Source organism: Lissotriton vulgaris, chromosome 3_2, assembly GCF_964263255.1.
Source record: "Lissotriton vulgaris chromosome 3_2, aLisVul1.2, whole genome shotgun sequence".
Classification (NCBI taxonomy): domain Eukaryota; kingdom Metazoa; phylum Chordata; class Amphibia; order Caudata; family Salamandridae; genus Lissotriton; species Lissotriton vulgaris.
Window position 1 is genome coordinate 312,688,692 of NC_141690.1, and position 16,033 is coordinate 312,704,724.

Here is a 16,033-nt window from a genome sequence, read left to right on the forward strand (position 1 = left end):
CATCATGGTCTGTGTGTAGCCACAGAATGCTCGGAGGGCGAATTCGTTTTACAGGGAAAAAGTCATAAATGGTTATCAAAGAACGGTTGCAATGTTGCCGCTATGCACTGCCTTCAGGTATATATTTCAAAACAATTATTTTTTATTTATATAAATATTCAAATGTTTTTAAGGAAGAGAATATCAATGTAGAACTTTTCTACACGTTGCCTGTTATGTAATTTTTATATTTCATTTTTTTTATTTTAAGGTAGTTAGCTTTAAAACACGTTCTCTTCTTATTGCAACTTATACTGGGCACTGATTGGAATTAGAATGTTTAGATTTTGTTCACCTTTCATAAATAGTTTGTAAATGGTGAGTGTTGATGATTTTATATTAAACTGTGCAGCGTTCAGAAGATGATTACGAATTTACACTATTTGGCTCATAGTTTGTAGATACTTTTTTTTTAAACCTGTAATTGTAGACAATGTTAAAGCTCTGCAGAGTAGTTGGACATTTCTCATGAGGATGAAACTCACATTTCACATGGAATGTGAAATATTTTCAATATTTCATTGTTCCTTTAGAAATACGGTTTATGCGACTTCACTTTGCAATAAAAGCACATGAACATATTTTTCAATATTTCGTTTTTTATCAATCAAACCTTGTCCCAATTTTTAGAAGAGAATGGGGTGCTGCACTACACATTAATGGTTTCAGAGCACAACATAGTACAGAGCCAACCATGTTGGTGGTCACGGAGGAACTTAAGGGAATCCTAGACCAGGGGTGTGTTGCTGCGGTCTTGCTTCTTGATCTTAGTGCAGCTTTTGACACGGTGGATCACGACACTGTGATCCTCAAGCTAAAGGAAGCGGGAATTACAGACACTGAGCTAAAATGGCTGTCCTAATTCCTAGAAGACAGATCCTTCCAGATAATGGAAGGCGAGCACCTATCGGACACCCTACAAATATCGCACTGAGCCCCACACTATTTAATATTTACATGCAACCTCTGGCAAAGATAGTGCAAGAATTGGGGCTAACTGTTGTGTCATACGCAGATGATACCCAGTTGATACTATCAGTGATAGAAGGCCCACAATCCAAGCACACCAAGTTAGCCTCCTGCATGGTAAAAGTAGCTGAATGGATGAACAGATGTAGCCTAAAGCTATGTTTGTGGGAAATAAGGGGACCCTAGAAACATCATCTGCCAGCCTCCGGAATTGAGAAAAACCCCTGTCCCAAAAAATGCAGCAAAAAATCTGAGAATATGGTTAGACCACAGTCTTTGCATGGAGACACAAGCTAAGAAATTGTCAGCTACATGTTTTGGAATACTTTGCATGATCCTGCCTCTTATCCCTGAACAAACCCGGAGAACTGTGGTTCAGGCCATGGTGATATCCTGGCTGGACTACGGTAACTCCCTCTACCTTGGATCCCCCAAAACTGTAGTGAACAGATTACAGCTGGTCCAGAATGTCGCAGCCAGGATACTACTAGGCATCCCCAGACAACAGTCAGAGAAAGTCACGTTGAAAATACTGCACTGGCTACCGATCCAACCCAGGATCAAATTTAAGTCACTCTGTATTGCCTACAGAGCAATAAATGACAACGGCCAGGCCTTAAAGGGAAAGCTTGTTGCGCCCTATGTTCTGGGTAGATCTCTAAGATCCTCAGCAGATCTGCACATGAAAAGGTTAAGAATAAAGACATCTAAATGGGGAGGTAGATCTTTCTCACATCTGGCTCCTAGTCTCTGGAACTCCCTACCTAAACAAATGCGACTGCTAACAGATGAACTTGCGTTTAGGAAAAAATGCACAACTTGGCTCTTTCCATGATAACTTCTGCGCCCTAACTGCACTTTCTCCTCAGCGCTGAGAAGCCTTCGGGCAGCCATGCGCTTTACAAATCCATACCCATAAAACATATTTAATAGAGGCAAAACAGCTGAAAGTTTCTAGTTACGTGTATCAACACACACAACTCCCACCAGAACTTGCCACCATGTTGTTCTCCTGATAACTGTTTTTATTTTTCTGTGCCATTCCCAAAATTGTGTTTTGAGAATGACGGATGCCACAGGTTGTGGGTGCATTATGTGCATGGATCAACTACAACATTTTAGAGGGTGTGCACGTTTGAGCCAGAAACACAACTCAGTTTTTAGCTTTGTCTCTTTCAAGAGAATATAATCCTTTTTATGTTGTACTATTTAACAGCTCCAGCTGTGTCTAGCATTTGGCTGTGCTCAGTGGGGTTGTGCTCAGAGCCTGGACAGCACCCAAGCTGTGTGTTCAATACAGCATGGCTGCCCAACCTCAACTGCACACAGCCTTCAGGTGTGTGCTGCAAGAGTTGTCTCCAAGGCCTGACCTGTGGCCAAGCCCTGCACCCTGCCTTCCATTGTTGGGCAATACCCACTGGTTTGCCCATACGGCACGCACAGCAGGGGCTGGCTGCAGATCCTGGTATGTGACTTGTTCCTGAGCCTCACCTACATCTGGGCAGCCAACCCCAGTCGCTCAGGGGTTTGTGTGCTGGGCCTCACCTATTGCCGATGCCTAAGGTTAGACCCATAGTGGTAGGTCTTAGGCCATGCCTTAATTTTCTCAAAGTTTTTCTGAGCTTCTGAATCATTATAAGTTTCAAAATCGGAAGCTTGCATCAGGATTGAAGGTCGGATTTCTGACTCATGAATTCCCAACATCTAAAAAGGTGGCCCGGTACGGTAGTAACCTTCAAGGTATGGTAGTTTGCGGACTCTATTGTAGATATTGGGATTCTTGTGTCACAAATATTAGTCATGAATCCCACTACTTTGCCAGATTTTTTTTTTAAGTACCACTAAGGGAGTAGTCCTTTGGGAGTGCCCTCATTATGGCCTGAGACGTTTTAGGAAATGCAGAACATGGGGACTGTGCCCTGAGTACTGTGATGAGAAATGTTTGCCTTTTGGTGGGCAATCAGATTTTGCAGAACTCTTGGATCCATAGTACCAACTCTTGTGACACAGATCTAATGAGACGATGGGAGACAGGCTCCCTTTGCAATCATAATATAATATTTAGAATTCTTGGAATCACAAATTATTCATGAGTCTCGAACAACAGACACATACAAAAAATGTAACCCTTTTCTACTTGCTCTGCAAATTAAACACTAATATCTCAAAATCTACAGAATGGATTTTCATGAACCAAACTCTACTTTGATGCCATGTTTGGTGTAATTCGATTTGGTGGGTTGGGTCGTTGGCATGATAAACAATTTATTTGGAAGCTAAAGTAGAGAAACAGTTCTGTTTTCACCCTGCTGAACTTTTTTCCCTGCATTCATCTGCAAAAAAGCTGGTATTCAGTACTCTGCTGATGGTCTAGTGGTATTCCAAATTTCGTACAAATTAGCCTAAGGGTTCAAATGTTATAAGCAGATCAAACAAAGTCTTTTCTGCTGAAATTAGATCTCCAGCATCACTACAGAGTGGCACTTAGGCCCACACTAGGTTGCTTTTTTCAGTTATAACTTAATTGTGCCATACAACAAAACAACTTAGGAGAGACTAGATAATGGATAAGACAGGCTTATCTCGGGGTCAGTGTGTTAAGCATTTGTGAATATACACAGTAATACAGTGAAAACACTACAGATGGACACAACACAGGTTTTATGAAAATAAGTATTCTTTATATAGACTTAACACAAGACCACAAACGACAAAAATCCACAATACTTTACTTAACACCTTGGCTGCTAGGCGTTTTCCCCCCCTGTGCTGAAAATTGCACTTCTCCTATATTCATGACGAGCTCAGCTCGTCATCAGCACAGCTCAACTGTGCATCATGACAAGCTGAGCTCGTCATGAGCATCGAAAGGGTTAAGATTGACTTAAAGATGGTAAAAGTTACTTAGTTCAAGTAGGTGATAAATGTGACAAAGTGGATGAGTAACGCAAAATGAACAAAAGGCTCGCAAAAAGGGGAGATGCGTCGGTTCCGTGACTTGGGAGAGATCATGCGTTGCGCCTCAATGCTTGCACAGAGTAGGGGATGCGTCGTGATCCTTACCAGTGCGGGGTTGATGCGTAGATTCTCGGCTTGCGGTCCAGTTGCGATGCGCAAAATTGCGCATCTAATGCAATGATCCTGGTGCGATACGCGAGGATGGCGCCCTTGATGCGATGACGATGCAATGACGATTCAACGGTGCCCTGGCAGCCTTGGGACGACTCTGTACTTTGGAGCCGCAACAGGCCCTGCGACACGCTTCTCCAGTTATGCGATGGCGACTCTCTCGATGGCATCACGCTTCTCCGGTGATGCAACAGCAGGCAGCTTTCAACAAAGATACGCTTTCTGGGAGATGCAGCGGCCGCACCCTTCTCCGGCGATGTGATGATCTCAGCTGCGGCGGCGACACGTTTCTTCTCCATGCATCGAACTTCCAGCTCCCAGCGACACGCAAGCTTCTGCAGTTAGAATTGCCAGCAAGGAAATTCAGAGGGGAGCTGGAGGTGAAGTCTTTTGTCCCTAAGACTAAAGCAGGAGGCAAGCACAAGTTCAAGCCCTTGGAGAATATTCTGTAGATCAGTAAAGTCCTTAAAAAGTTCCTGCTCCTTCCCCTTGGCGATAAAGAAACCACTGCAGGCCAACCCAGCAAACAGCACACTGGCATAGGACAGTCCAAAACTCCTGCAGCTTCCTTGGTTCTTCTCCTTGGCAAAGGTTTCTTGTTCCCAGAAGTGATCTAAAGTTCTTGGGTCTGCGTCCCAATATTTATACTACTTTTCTCTCTGCTCTCTGAAGGCAGAGGGGCCTTTGCCCAGTCCAAACCAGTTCCTGTGCACTCTGTTTACATGACTCCTGCTTTCCTTTCACATTGCCGGGCAGAAACATCAGACTCCCCACAGGAGGTGAAGCCCGCATTGTGGAGGGAAAGCACAGCCCTGGAGCACTTTGTTAACATGATTCTGTCTCTTCTTTCACAGTGCAGGGCAGAGACATCAGCCGCACCCCAGGAAGTGGAGCCAGCATTGTGGAGGGAAAGGCCAGCCGTATTCAGGTCCTAGGTGCAACTCCTCCCTCCCATCTAGATGCAGATCTCCCTATTCACCACTGGGCTGACTCATTCTGTCTCTAGGAGTCCCCCAGCCATGTCACTCAAACTTCAGTCAAGAAATACGCAACCTAGCAGAGGCAGGCTTTGGATAGTTAGACAAGAAAATACCTACTTTCTAAAAGTGGTATTTTCATACACAGAATGTTAAAACCAACTTTACTAAAAGATGTATTTTATCATTATGAGTTCAGGCATACTAAATTCGAATTTCTATCATGTTCCCTGAGTCAGTTAGGATTATAAAATGTAATAATGTAACTGCCCATTCTGGCCTATTGAGATCAGGTAGCCTTGCAATAGTGGAAAACGAAAATGGCTGTAATTCACTATTAGGACATGCTACACACACCAGGGCATGTCCTACCTTATACTTACAATGCACCCTGCCCTGGGGCCTACCATAGAGGTGTCTGATATGAATAAAAGGGACGGTTTAGGGACTGGCAAGTGGGTGCATTTGCCAAGTCGACATGGCAGTCACAGACTGCACACAGGCCTTGCAATGGCATGCCTGCGACACACTTTACAAGCTGCGTCTATGGGTGGGACAACCAGTGATGCAAGCCCACCAGCAGCATTTGATTTACAAGCCCTGGGCAAACATTGTGCACTGTACTAGGGTCTGATAAGTAAATCAAATAACCCAATCATGAAATCACTAATTAGTACATCAATTTAACATAGGGAGCACTTGCACTGGGGCACTGAATAGCGGTGGCATAGTGCCCAAAGCATATAACCAGCAAAAACATATCAAAAACAGAGGAGGCAATCCGACAAAATGGAAGGGAGACCCATGATGCCAGGTCTAACAGGTACATTGATCACAAATCAATTGGGCAAATGGCCTAATGTATAGGGGAAAATATGTTGGCGTAAATATGAGCCCTGGGGATACCCTTGACCTAACCTGTACTGAAATGGAGGGAGGTGGATTGCTTGAGCTCTTTTGATAATTTTTGAACTGCACTCGCTCAGAGCAGAACCCTCAATGCTAATTTCCTCCAGTTTTGTGATCAAGCATTTCATGCAAGGTGGCATCAAAGGCAGCCAAAGGCAACAAAGTCGCCCTTCTCAGCTGCCATTCAAAGGTGATCCAGTACAGCAATAAGGGAAGATTTGTTGATTTCCAGGTGGACATAAACAAATATGTTCAATTGTTTTTCCAGGGTTTTCACTGGAAAAGGGAGAAGAAAGATTTGTGTTATACTCCAGTCAACAGTTTTTCCCTTCACCGTGAGGTTGCGGGCAGCCATTAACAGGTTGCCACGCGTTCCCGACGGTCAGCGCACTACTTTTTGCACGCCACCCACCCATTACCACATATGAAGGGTCAGGATCGACGCGCAGCGGAGGTGTGCAGCGGGCGGCCGATGGCGCGCTGAAGGCGAGCCTAAGGCAAGCCGTCTGTGCCCGTCCGCGTCCGACCGGGGCTCGGGGCCAAGACCCCTGCTCCGAATGGGAAACCGGTTATAAGGCATTCTAACGAGCTGTTGCTGAGCCTTAGAAGTTCCATATACCTGTGGAGTGAGCTTTTATACCCTGAATCCTTGCCTTTTACCTGCCCTTGTTGTAGTGCTGCAATTAACTTAGATCAAAATCAAGGTTTTAGCTCGCCTATTACCCCTATAGGATCTCATGAGACCCAGGCTAAAAATCTAATTAATCCCCACAAAAGTCATAGAAATGATTATGTATTTTACAATATAAATTGTCGATCACTTCCCAAACATAAGTCTGACATTTTTGATCTCTTGGTCAATGAGCGCCCTGATGCCAATTTCCTCACGGAGACTTAGTTACAGGAGTGTTCACGACCTGACATTGCATATGCTTTACCTTCCAATTACTTAATATTATAGGAAAGATAAGATTTTAAAAAAGGGTGGTGGTATTGCAATTATTTATAAAGATTGCTATACTTCTGAATTTGAAGATCTTCCTTTTAGTGGTTGTGAAGCTGCATTATTTAAACTTACTACTAATCCTCAGGTTACTTTCTCCGGCTTCTTGCTTTATCGCCCCCTGGAATCGGATGGGGCATGGGCGGGTTCCTTTCCTGACCTAGTTGCCAGGTATCTTTTGAATACTGCCAATTTTACCATTTTGGGGGATTTTAACATGTGTTTCGATGACCCAGCAAGTTCCAAAAGCGTAACACTCACTTCAGATCTGGCAGCTATGAATATTCTGTTCTGTAACTCAGGTCCTAATCATGTAGCAGGCCACTTACTTGACCCCACTTTCTCTAACCTGCCTAACATTAACTGTTCTCCTGCTCTTTCTGTCCTCTGGTCTGATCATTTTTTGTTGTGTTTTCATGTTAGTACAGCTTCTCTAAGCTCGTCTTTTACTACATTCAGTAATAAGGGAAGCTTTAGAAACTAGGCTAAACTGACCCTGGATATTTTTTATAAAATTTTAATTGTGAATGCCCCTATTACTAGTCCAATTTTGGTAGCTAATGCAAATGATATACATAATTGGCTACTCTACTCGGTTGACGTTTGCCTACCTTTCTCGGATAAAAATATGAAGAACCACCATCCTCTGGCCCCCTGTTTCTCTGAGAATTTAAAGGAAGAAAAAAGTAAATGTAAAGCCTCTGAGAGACACTGGAGAAAGAACTATGCCCCTGAGACTAAATTAGCCTATAAATTGTCAAAAAGAAATGATCATGCACTCTGCAAAGTGGCCCGAGCTGAGTTTGTGACGTCCACCATTACTAAAGCCCATAATAATGCTAAAGCCTTATTCAAACTTGCAAAAGAAGTATCGGGCGCTAAGTGCCTGCCTAAATATCTTGACCTCACTATATCACAATGTGATGAGCATGCCAAGTTTTTTTCTTAATAAAGTAGAAAATATCTATGGTACACTGAAGCAAGTCCAGCCAGTAGATGGCAAACAGCATACGAGGACGCCTGAACAACCCATCACGAGTAGTATCTCTCAGATTACTATGCCCCCAATGGCCACTAACAATCTACTCACTTGGGCTCCCCTTGACATTAACTCCTTTAGGCTAATTCTCAATAGCTTGAAGTCTGGCTATCCTAAGGACCCTGTTCCCTTTTTCTGTGCTCCAGAAACATGAAATGTCATCTTTGTCCCGAATTATGGAGCTGCTAATACCTCTTTAAGGAAGCCAAGGTACCATCTATGTGAAAACATGCTATGGTTCTCCCTCTTTTAAAAACAAGTAAATGCATATCCTTTGCATCTATCCAATTTTCGACCTATCTTCTTGCTCCTGGCTTTTTTGAAAGTACTGGAAAAACACATCAATACTCAACTGTCATCTTTTGTGGAATTACATGATTTCCTTCATAGTTCACAGTTGGGTTTTCGACCAGGTTTCTCTATAGAGACTACCTTACTAGGTGTCATGGAAATGATACAAAATCATGTGGATAATGGTGATAACGTGGTACTCATACTTCTTGATCTGAGTGCTGCGTTTGGAACGGTTTCTCATAAACTGCTCTTGCAAGCGTTACAATCTCTATAATTGCCTGGTGTAGTACTCAACTGGCTAAAGGACTTTCAGGTGGATCGTACTTTTCAAGTCTTTAATCCTACCTCCAGCTTTAAAACATACTCTTCACCCTATGATGTCCCCCTGGGCTCTATTTTGAGCCTGCTGTTATTTAATATCTACGTTAGGCCTTTAGCACTTATTGCGAAAAATTCGGGGCTTTCCCTTTTTTCCTATGCCGATGAAACCCAGATTGTCTTCTCTCTATCAGCTAATAGAACATCTAGGATGGATGCATGCTAATATGCTTAAACATAATGGAGAGAAGACTGAGGTGCTGCTACTGAGCATGGAAAATAACTTTTGGAGCTCCCTACATTGGCCATCTGACACGGATGCTCTACCTCTGCCCAGTCGGCACATTCGGAATCTGGGGGTCATAATTGACGAACATCTTTCAATGAGGCAGCAAGAGGTGAAAGTGTTGTCTACTTGCTTTGCCATCCTTAAAAGGCTTAGAAAAATCCTTTGGATGATGCCATTATCTACACAACGTACTGTGGTCCATGCTTTCATTACATCTGGGCTGGATTATGGCAACATCCTTTATCTTGGAGCCAATAAGGATGTAGTACGCAAGTTGCAACTGGTCCAAAATGCGGCGGCAAGGTTGCTTTGCAAGATTTCCAAAAGTGCTTTTGTAATTTGCGTTCAGGGTTGAGAACTGTATAAAGTTCAAAGCCTTAAGCTATGTGTTCAGAATCAACTGTGGCAAAGCACCACAATATTTGAACGCTCTAGTCCAGTGCTATCTCCCCTCACGTACGCTACGCTCAGGCTCACAGGCTAATTTTATTGTGCCAAGGATCAAACTGTCCCTGATGGGAGGACGGTCATTTTCTTATCTCTCCCATGGTTGTGGAACTCCCTTCCGAGGACACTTTCGACCGAAACTAGCTACGTGAACTAACGCAAGGGTTTAAAAACCTGCTATTTAACTTATAGAACCTTTTCTTGTCTTTCTTGAACAATCAGGCGGCGCCGGGAAACCCTTGGGTAGCTGTGCGCCTAATAAGAATAAATTAATGTGTAATGTAAATGTAAATGTATTTGAGCTTATATAGCGCACAGCTACCCACAAAGGGTTTCCCGGCGCTTGCTTAGGGAACCCGTCCTGGTATTCCCCTGTGAGATAACCCCGGCAGGGTATCCACAAGGTGAAAGCCAGGCATCCCGCCGCGAGGGGCCGTTGTGGAGATTAAGCAAGCTATTGCCCAGAGTCGCAGAGTGTGAACCCGTGAGTTGAGAAGGCACCGGAGCAAGAATTATCGTGTCCGTGGAATTTCTTGAGCCCAAGACCCGCCGAGGCGGGGAATTGAACCCTGGTCCAGGGCTGATCTCAGCTTCCGGGTCTGCTGCCTCTAACCCCTGAGCCACACTTCTCCACAATTAACAATAACAATAACAATTGGTCTGGGAATAGTAGGGTCAGCAGTGCTTTTCTTCAACAAACGCTCTACCATGGCTTTCTTCCATTCCAAAGGAATACATCTGGATGACAAGCAAGCACTGCAGATTGTCTGAAGGGCCTGTCAATTTATAAAGTGTTGGGGCTTTCAAACAAAATATCCATTTGCTGGAATACGCTAGTGCATCATGTCAGATATGTATTGCATCTGTTGAAGGACGGGCTGTAGCAGCCCACGCCTGACATGTGCCATACACCCTAGGACAGCCTCTTCTGGTGCAAGGTGATATTTTAGCTTTTCCATGTAAACAAATGATTGGTGAGATTGTTTCATTACCTGTAAAAGTTGTATTATTTTAAGAAATGAGATGCGAGTGAGACGTGGTTGTGGGGTGTCGCCGTCCTTTTTGCCCCTCTGGAGAAGCCGCCCCTGGTGAGTTGCCAGATTTTCGGAGGGAGAAGACAGTTAGGCGAGTCAGAAGAAATACAATTTGTAAGGTTGTTGCCGCTGTCAGCATTGATCTGGCCAAAATCTCTGTGTGCCGATAGAATGACCTGGGTTGAGTGTAAAGGGCTGAGAGAGTCTACAGGACCCAATGAGGAGGTACCATCAGAAGAGGAATCAGGTGAAATATGGTGCAGACTATTCACTATGTTGGCTATTGGTTCCTCTAAATATTAGGAGAGTTTATCCCAGAGGGATTGTGAATGAACCAAAGTCTGTGTTACACAGGCAGCACTTATTACAGTTGAGCAGATATGTAATTTTCTTAGTACATAGAACTAGAGTTGTAATTACTCAATTGTAATAAGGAAGCTAGTGGCAGGATTTTATACTTATATTATATTATACTATATTACGGCAATGCCATGCTGTTAGGGCTAAGCCAAAAAGCACTTCATCAACTTCAATGCGTGCAAAATGCTGCTGCACGTCTTGTGCTTGGCCTCCCGCGCAGAGCATCAGGAAAGTCTGCATTGGCTAAACTCCACTGGCTCCCCGTTAGGGAGCGTATTAAATTTAAAGCCCTCTGCTACGCACATCGCATAGCCCAGAACAAAGGTCCGGATTACCTCAAGAACCTCCTGACCATACATCGCCCTATTCGCAATTTAAGATCTTCTGGTGCGATGTTGTTTAAAACTCCTCGTATTCATAGGGCCAGAATGGGCGGACACTCATTTAGGAACTTAGCCCCCAAATACTGGAATGCTCTACCACTGAATTTGAGGATGGAGCCATCCGAAATGGGATTCCGGAGGAAATTAAAAACATTCCTCTTCCCAATTTCATAATCCCGTTCTCTCAGGTCCTCTGTTGAATTTATCAGTGATTAGCGCGGGGACACACTGTTCTATGTGTAACCAGGCGCTCTATAAATGTTGCATTATTATTATTATTATTATATTTTATTATATTATACTTTTGTTATATTACTTTATACCTCATTATAATATGTTATATTGCATTATATTATATTATATTATATATTTATACATATACAGCCATTTCTAAAAACAGTCAATTACATATTACAAGTGTTTGAATGCATAATTAATATACATTTATTACAGACGGATCATGTTGGGTCCTTTGAAATATTTGTGTTGGCTATTTTATCCACACAGACACCTCCTTACAATAAAAAATGATCAGAGAAAAAGCTGCTTGAATTGCAATTACTCTGCCCCGCGGTTATTTTTCAGAAAATAGCTCCATTCTGTTCCCAACTAACGGACTAGAAAACTCTCAAAAGAGTGCATTTGCTCTTTCGAAAAATATTCTTCAAAACGTTCCAAGGCGCCAAGGCTGTGGCCGTTGTGTACCAGAAACTCCCTAATTCACTAATCACATCATTTAATGGGGTTGTTATTAATCCAGGGGGATATTCTTGAAAATGGGAATTTAACACAAAATAAGCGTTCGTAGCAAAACATCATGGGAGGCCCACTTACAAACTCACAGAGCCTCGACACCTGTCAAACCTTCTTAAATCTGCAAATGTATTTTCATTACACATTTATTAAATGTGTTACTTTCCCGGGAGATATTTTATTTTCCCCGGTTTCACATTTTGAAGGACCTGCCTTCGCGCACTGACGTGTATCCAGGATCAGTTTTCCGCGTTAATTATTGCTAAAGTATGCATGCTAAACTTTTATTCTGTAAGAGCGATTACTGAATGCACATCTGCAGAGTCCGTCGGAGCGCGCGTCGTGCCCGTGGGCAGAGCTACCAGTTGGAAATGATTCATGCCACAGCTCAAATGCCCCCGTCCTTGCAGTTTTCCCGCAGTCTCCCCCCGCGGTATTAATCTGTTCGCGTCTCCGGCGTGCTTCGCCCTGTAAGCCCGCATCCATCTGTTCGCCGCGGAGCCATTTCACTTCACGGTGCTTTAGAACGTGGCTCGCATGCATCGAGGGAGTTCCGGTAGCAAAGCACCCTGGGCCTCGGAGGCTCTGGCGCGCGCAGGCCCGGCCAGGCGGTATTCTAATGCGGGGCTTCTGTTGATGAGAAGCCCGCCAGCTTCTCGCGTCACCATTGGCGGATGTGCTCGGAGCAAGCCACGTCTTTGAGCGGTGCATTTGTATGCATCCAACAAGGCTCAAAGATTGTTCTAAAAAACAGAAGCACCAAAAAATCATTATAGGGTGTCAGTCATAGAAAACTAAAGAGCTCCGTGTGAATAGGCATTATCTCCTCATAACCTTACTCATGCCTCTCCCTACTTTTTTCAGTGATGCGCCAGCATTATTGATCCCTGGCAGTGGCTCACCTAGATCTAAGCTTTCCTCACTTTCTATAGGCGGAAAGGGATGTCTTCCATGAGACTGCACTCATACTTCCTCACTTCCTGTCTTTCATATGCGCCCATTTCCTGAAAGCTGCTAGGTCGCCTTTTTTCTATATGCCCGGTAGTGGGTTCCCACCTTAGTACCTTCTCCAGTTAGCGCTCGCATCCTAGCGCGGGGACACGCCGTTGTGCGTCACCAAGCGCTTTACAAGACCCCCTATTATTATTATTATTTTCAGTAGAGGGGTGCGTAGTCCCTGTTGTGTCGTGGGGGCTGGACAGGTGAATGTGTGGGGGCACCTGGGGGCGAACTCTGGACGGGAGGCCTAACACGTGGAAGCGGAACAATAAGGACTCGGACACGCTTTTAGTTGGCTTGGTTCCACACGCCACTGCCGACTGACGTACGTTCGTGCTGGGACCTCTTTTATTTAGCTAGGTCACGTGGTGCTAAGCCACGCGCTTGTTACGGCACGGGCGTAAGATAGACTAGAACACAACATTCCTCTCCAACCATAAAGCAAACAAAATATGCGACACCCATTATTGCAAATAGTCAGTATCAGTCTCTCTGACCCGTTCTGGGGGTCACTGGCTTGGCATTTCAACAACAATATATGTATGTTGGAACAGTCTTACATGAGGCGTCAGGACGGCTCCGGATTTCTTCTCAGTCGATATTGAGAGAGGCCTTGGCGTGGAGTGGCACCAGGCTCAGCAGGAGCTGGTGAGGCGCAGTTGTGGGCCTCAGGATCATTCCCACTGATATCCATGCTGGGACCTTCACTTTCATTTGGGTATTGATCGTCTCTCTGTTCCAGGTCCAGAATGCCACGCACTTCTGAACAGTCTGGTGATGCCGGCTACTCAGGTCTTTCCGGGCACCTTGGCGCTTGGGTTCTTGGAGATTCAGGCATGGGGGCCGCTTCTCTCACCGGGTAGTACGGTTTGAAATGGGACACATTGCGAGTCACAGTCTCCCGGCCCGAGCCTCAATGACTCGTGTTCCTTTCACGCTGATCACCTTCCAGGGTCTGGTCTCATACGGTTGTCGGAATTTCCCACCCGTGACTCGATTCTTGAGTAGAACCATGTCGCCTCAGGCCATCTGGGGCCCTCGGGCTCTTCGGCGCTGGCTGACCTGGGCATATGCTTTCCGGCGTCGGATTTCAATCTGGCCCTCATTGGAGGATTCTGGCTTCCACTGAGGGTGATGAGGGATTGAGTCTGAGACCACCCGCCCCATGAGAATGTGTCCCGGGGTCACACCCATGGTGGTGTGAGGTGTCTGTGATAACTCCTCAGAAACGTGAAGATCGCGAGTACTACTGATTGGCTCTTATCATGGGCAATTCGTATCACTTTGTTAATTGTTCGTATAAAACTTTCCACTTCGCCATTGGCCTGTGGCCATCGGGGGGTTATGCGATGATGCTGGATGCCCAGGGCACTGAGGTAGTTGGCAAATTCTTGTCCTTGAAAAGGCAGCCCGTTGTCCGTCCGCAGTTCTTTCATTAGCCCATGCGCCGCCATTAGTTTCTCCAGTTTGGGAATTACCTCGGCGGCACTCGTAGTGGATACTATCTCCACCTCTGGATATTTGGAGTGGTCATCTATGGCCACCAGGGTGTGTCCGCCGTCACGGAGGCTGCCAAAGTCAAGACTGACACATTCCCAGGGGCGTTTCGGTCGAGGTTCTACTAGGACAGGTGCTTCTCTGGGTCCCTCTCCTGTGACTTGACAGGCAGCACATGATCTCACCGTGGCTTCTACAAGGTCATCCATGAGGGGGAACCATACTTCGGTCCGAAGTCTGGCCTGGGTTTTGACCATCCCTTGATGGCCCACGTGGGCTAGTTGAACTACTTGAGTTGTTAAGGATGACGGTATCACCAGCCGCTGACCTCGTAGTAGGCATCCGGTGTCATCTTCATTAAGTTCTTCTCTCACGTGGTGAAGGCTGTCCATAATACGCTGTGCCTTGGGGGTTAGGACTTTCCATTCTTCTTTGGCATTGCGCCAGTTTCCACTTTGTAATGGTATTCTGGCTCTTTGTAGGCAGTATTCCCTCTGGGTTGCCTCAGCAATGCTGCTCAGGGACATGGGCATTGGACAGGACCGAGCGGTGACGCATCTTACGTATGCCTCGGTGTCGGCCGCATCTTCCATCTCCTCTCGAGTGGCTGCTCGCGGGTGTCGTGATAGGTAGTCAGCCGGGTTTCTGGATCCCGGTTGATACTCCACTCGGCAGTGTTAGTCTTGGAGTTGAAGCATCCATTTTTCAATGCGGGGTGGCGGCTTTGTGGACATTCCTGTGAAGGGGGCAATCAGAGGCTTATGATCAGTGGCCACTACGAACGGTTTTCCGTAGACGTACAGGTGGAAGTGTCGGCACCCCCAGTGAAGGGCTATTGACTCTTTTCAATTTGCGAGTATCTTTGTTCAGTTTCCGTGAGAGACCGGCTGGCGAATGCCACTGGGGTCCAGTCCTCATCCGCTCTCTGTCTCTGCATCAGGACGGCCCCAAGTCCCACTGGGCCGGCGCCTACAGCCACTAGTGTTAATTTTCTGGGATCGAAGAAGGCCAAGGTCGTGGCATCTGATAGGGCTCCTTTGATCTCTCGGAAGGCTTTGGATTGCTCAGGACCCCATCTCCAGAGCGTGGCATCTTTGGTTAGTTCTCTCAGTGGTAGCGTGAGGTTGGCGAGGTCTCGGATGAACCTCCCACAGTAATTTACCATCCCGAGAAAGCTCCGGACTTCAGTGACGGTTGTGGGAGGCGCGGCTTCTTTGATGTCTTTTACCTTGTCCGGGTCTGGGTTGACACCGTCGGCTGAGAATGTGTACCCAAAGAATTGCAGCTTTCGTTTCAGGAATTCACACTTTTCCCGGTGCAGGGTGAGGCCAGCCTCTCTCAGTCTCCGAAACACTTGAGCCAGTCTGTTGTTTTGTTCTGGGATGGTTCGGGCATGTACCATGACGTCATCGCTGACATTGATGATCCTGGTATGTCGGTAATCAACTCTTGTATCACGTTTTGGAATACCTCCGCCGCGCTGGACATGCAGAAACTGAGCCTCGTGTACCTCCGGAGTCCTACATGTGTTGGGAAGGTTGTGATGTTACGTGACTCTTCATCAAGCACTAGCTGATGGTAGCCGGATCGCAGG

The 16,033-nt window shown here is 45.6% G+C and overlaps 1 protein-coding gene across 2 annotated transcripts in view; it reads right to left on the reverse strand.

Moving 5' to 3' along the window:
* CTNNA2 (catenin alpha 2) overlaps positions 1 to 16,033 on the reverse strand; it is a 1,094,935-nt gene that overhangs the window by 504,088 nt on the left and 574,814 nt on the right. The window lies entirely within an intron of this gene.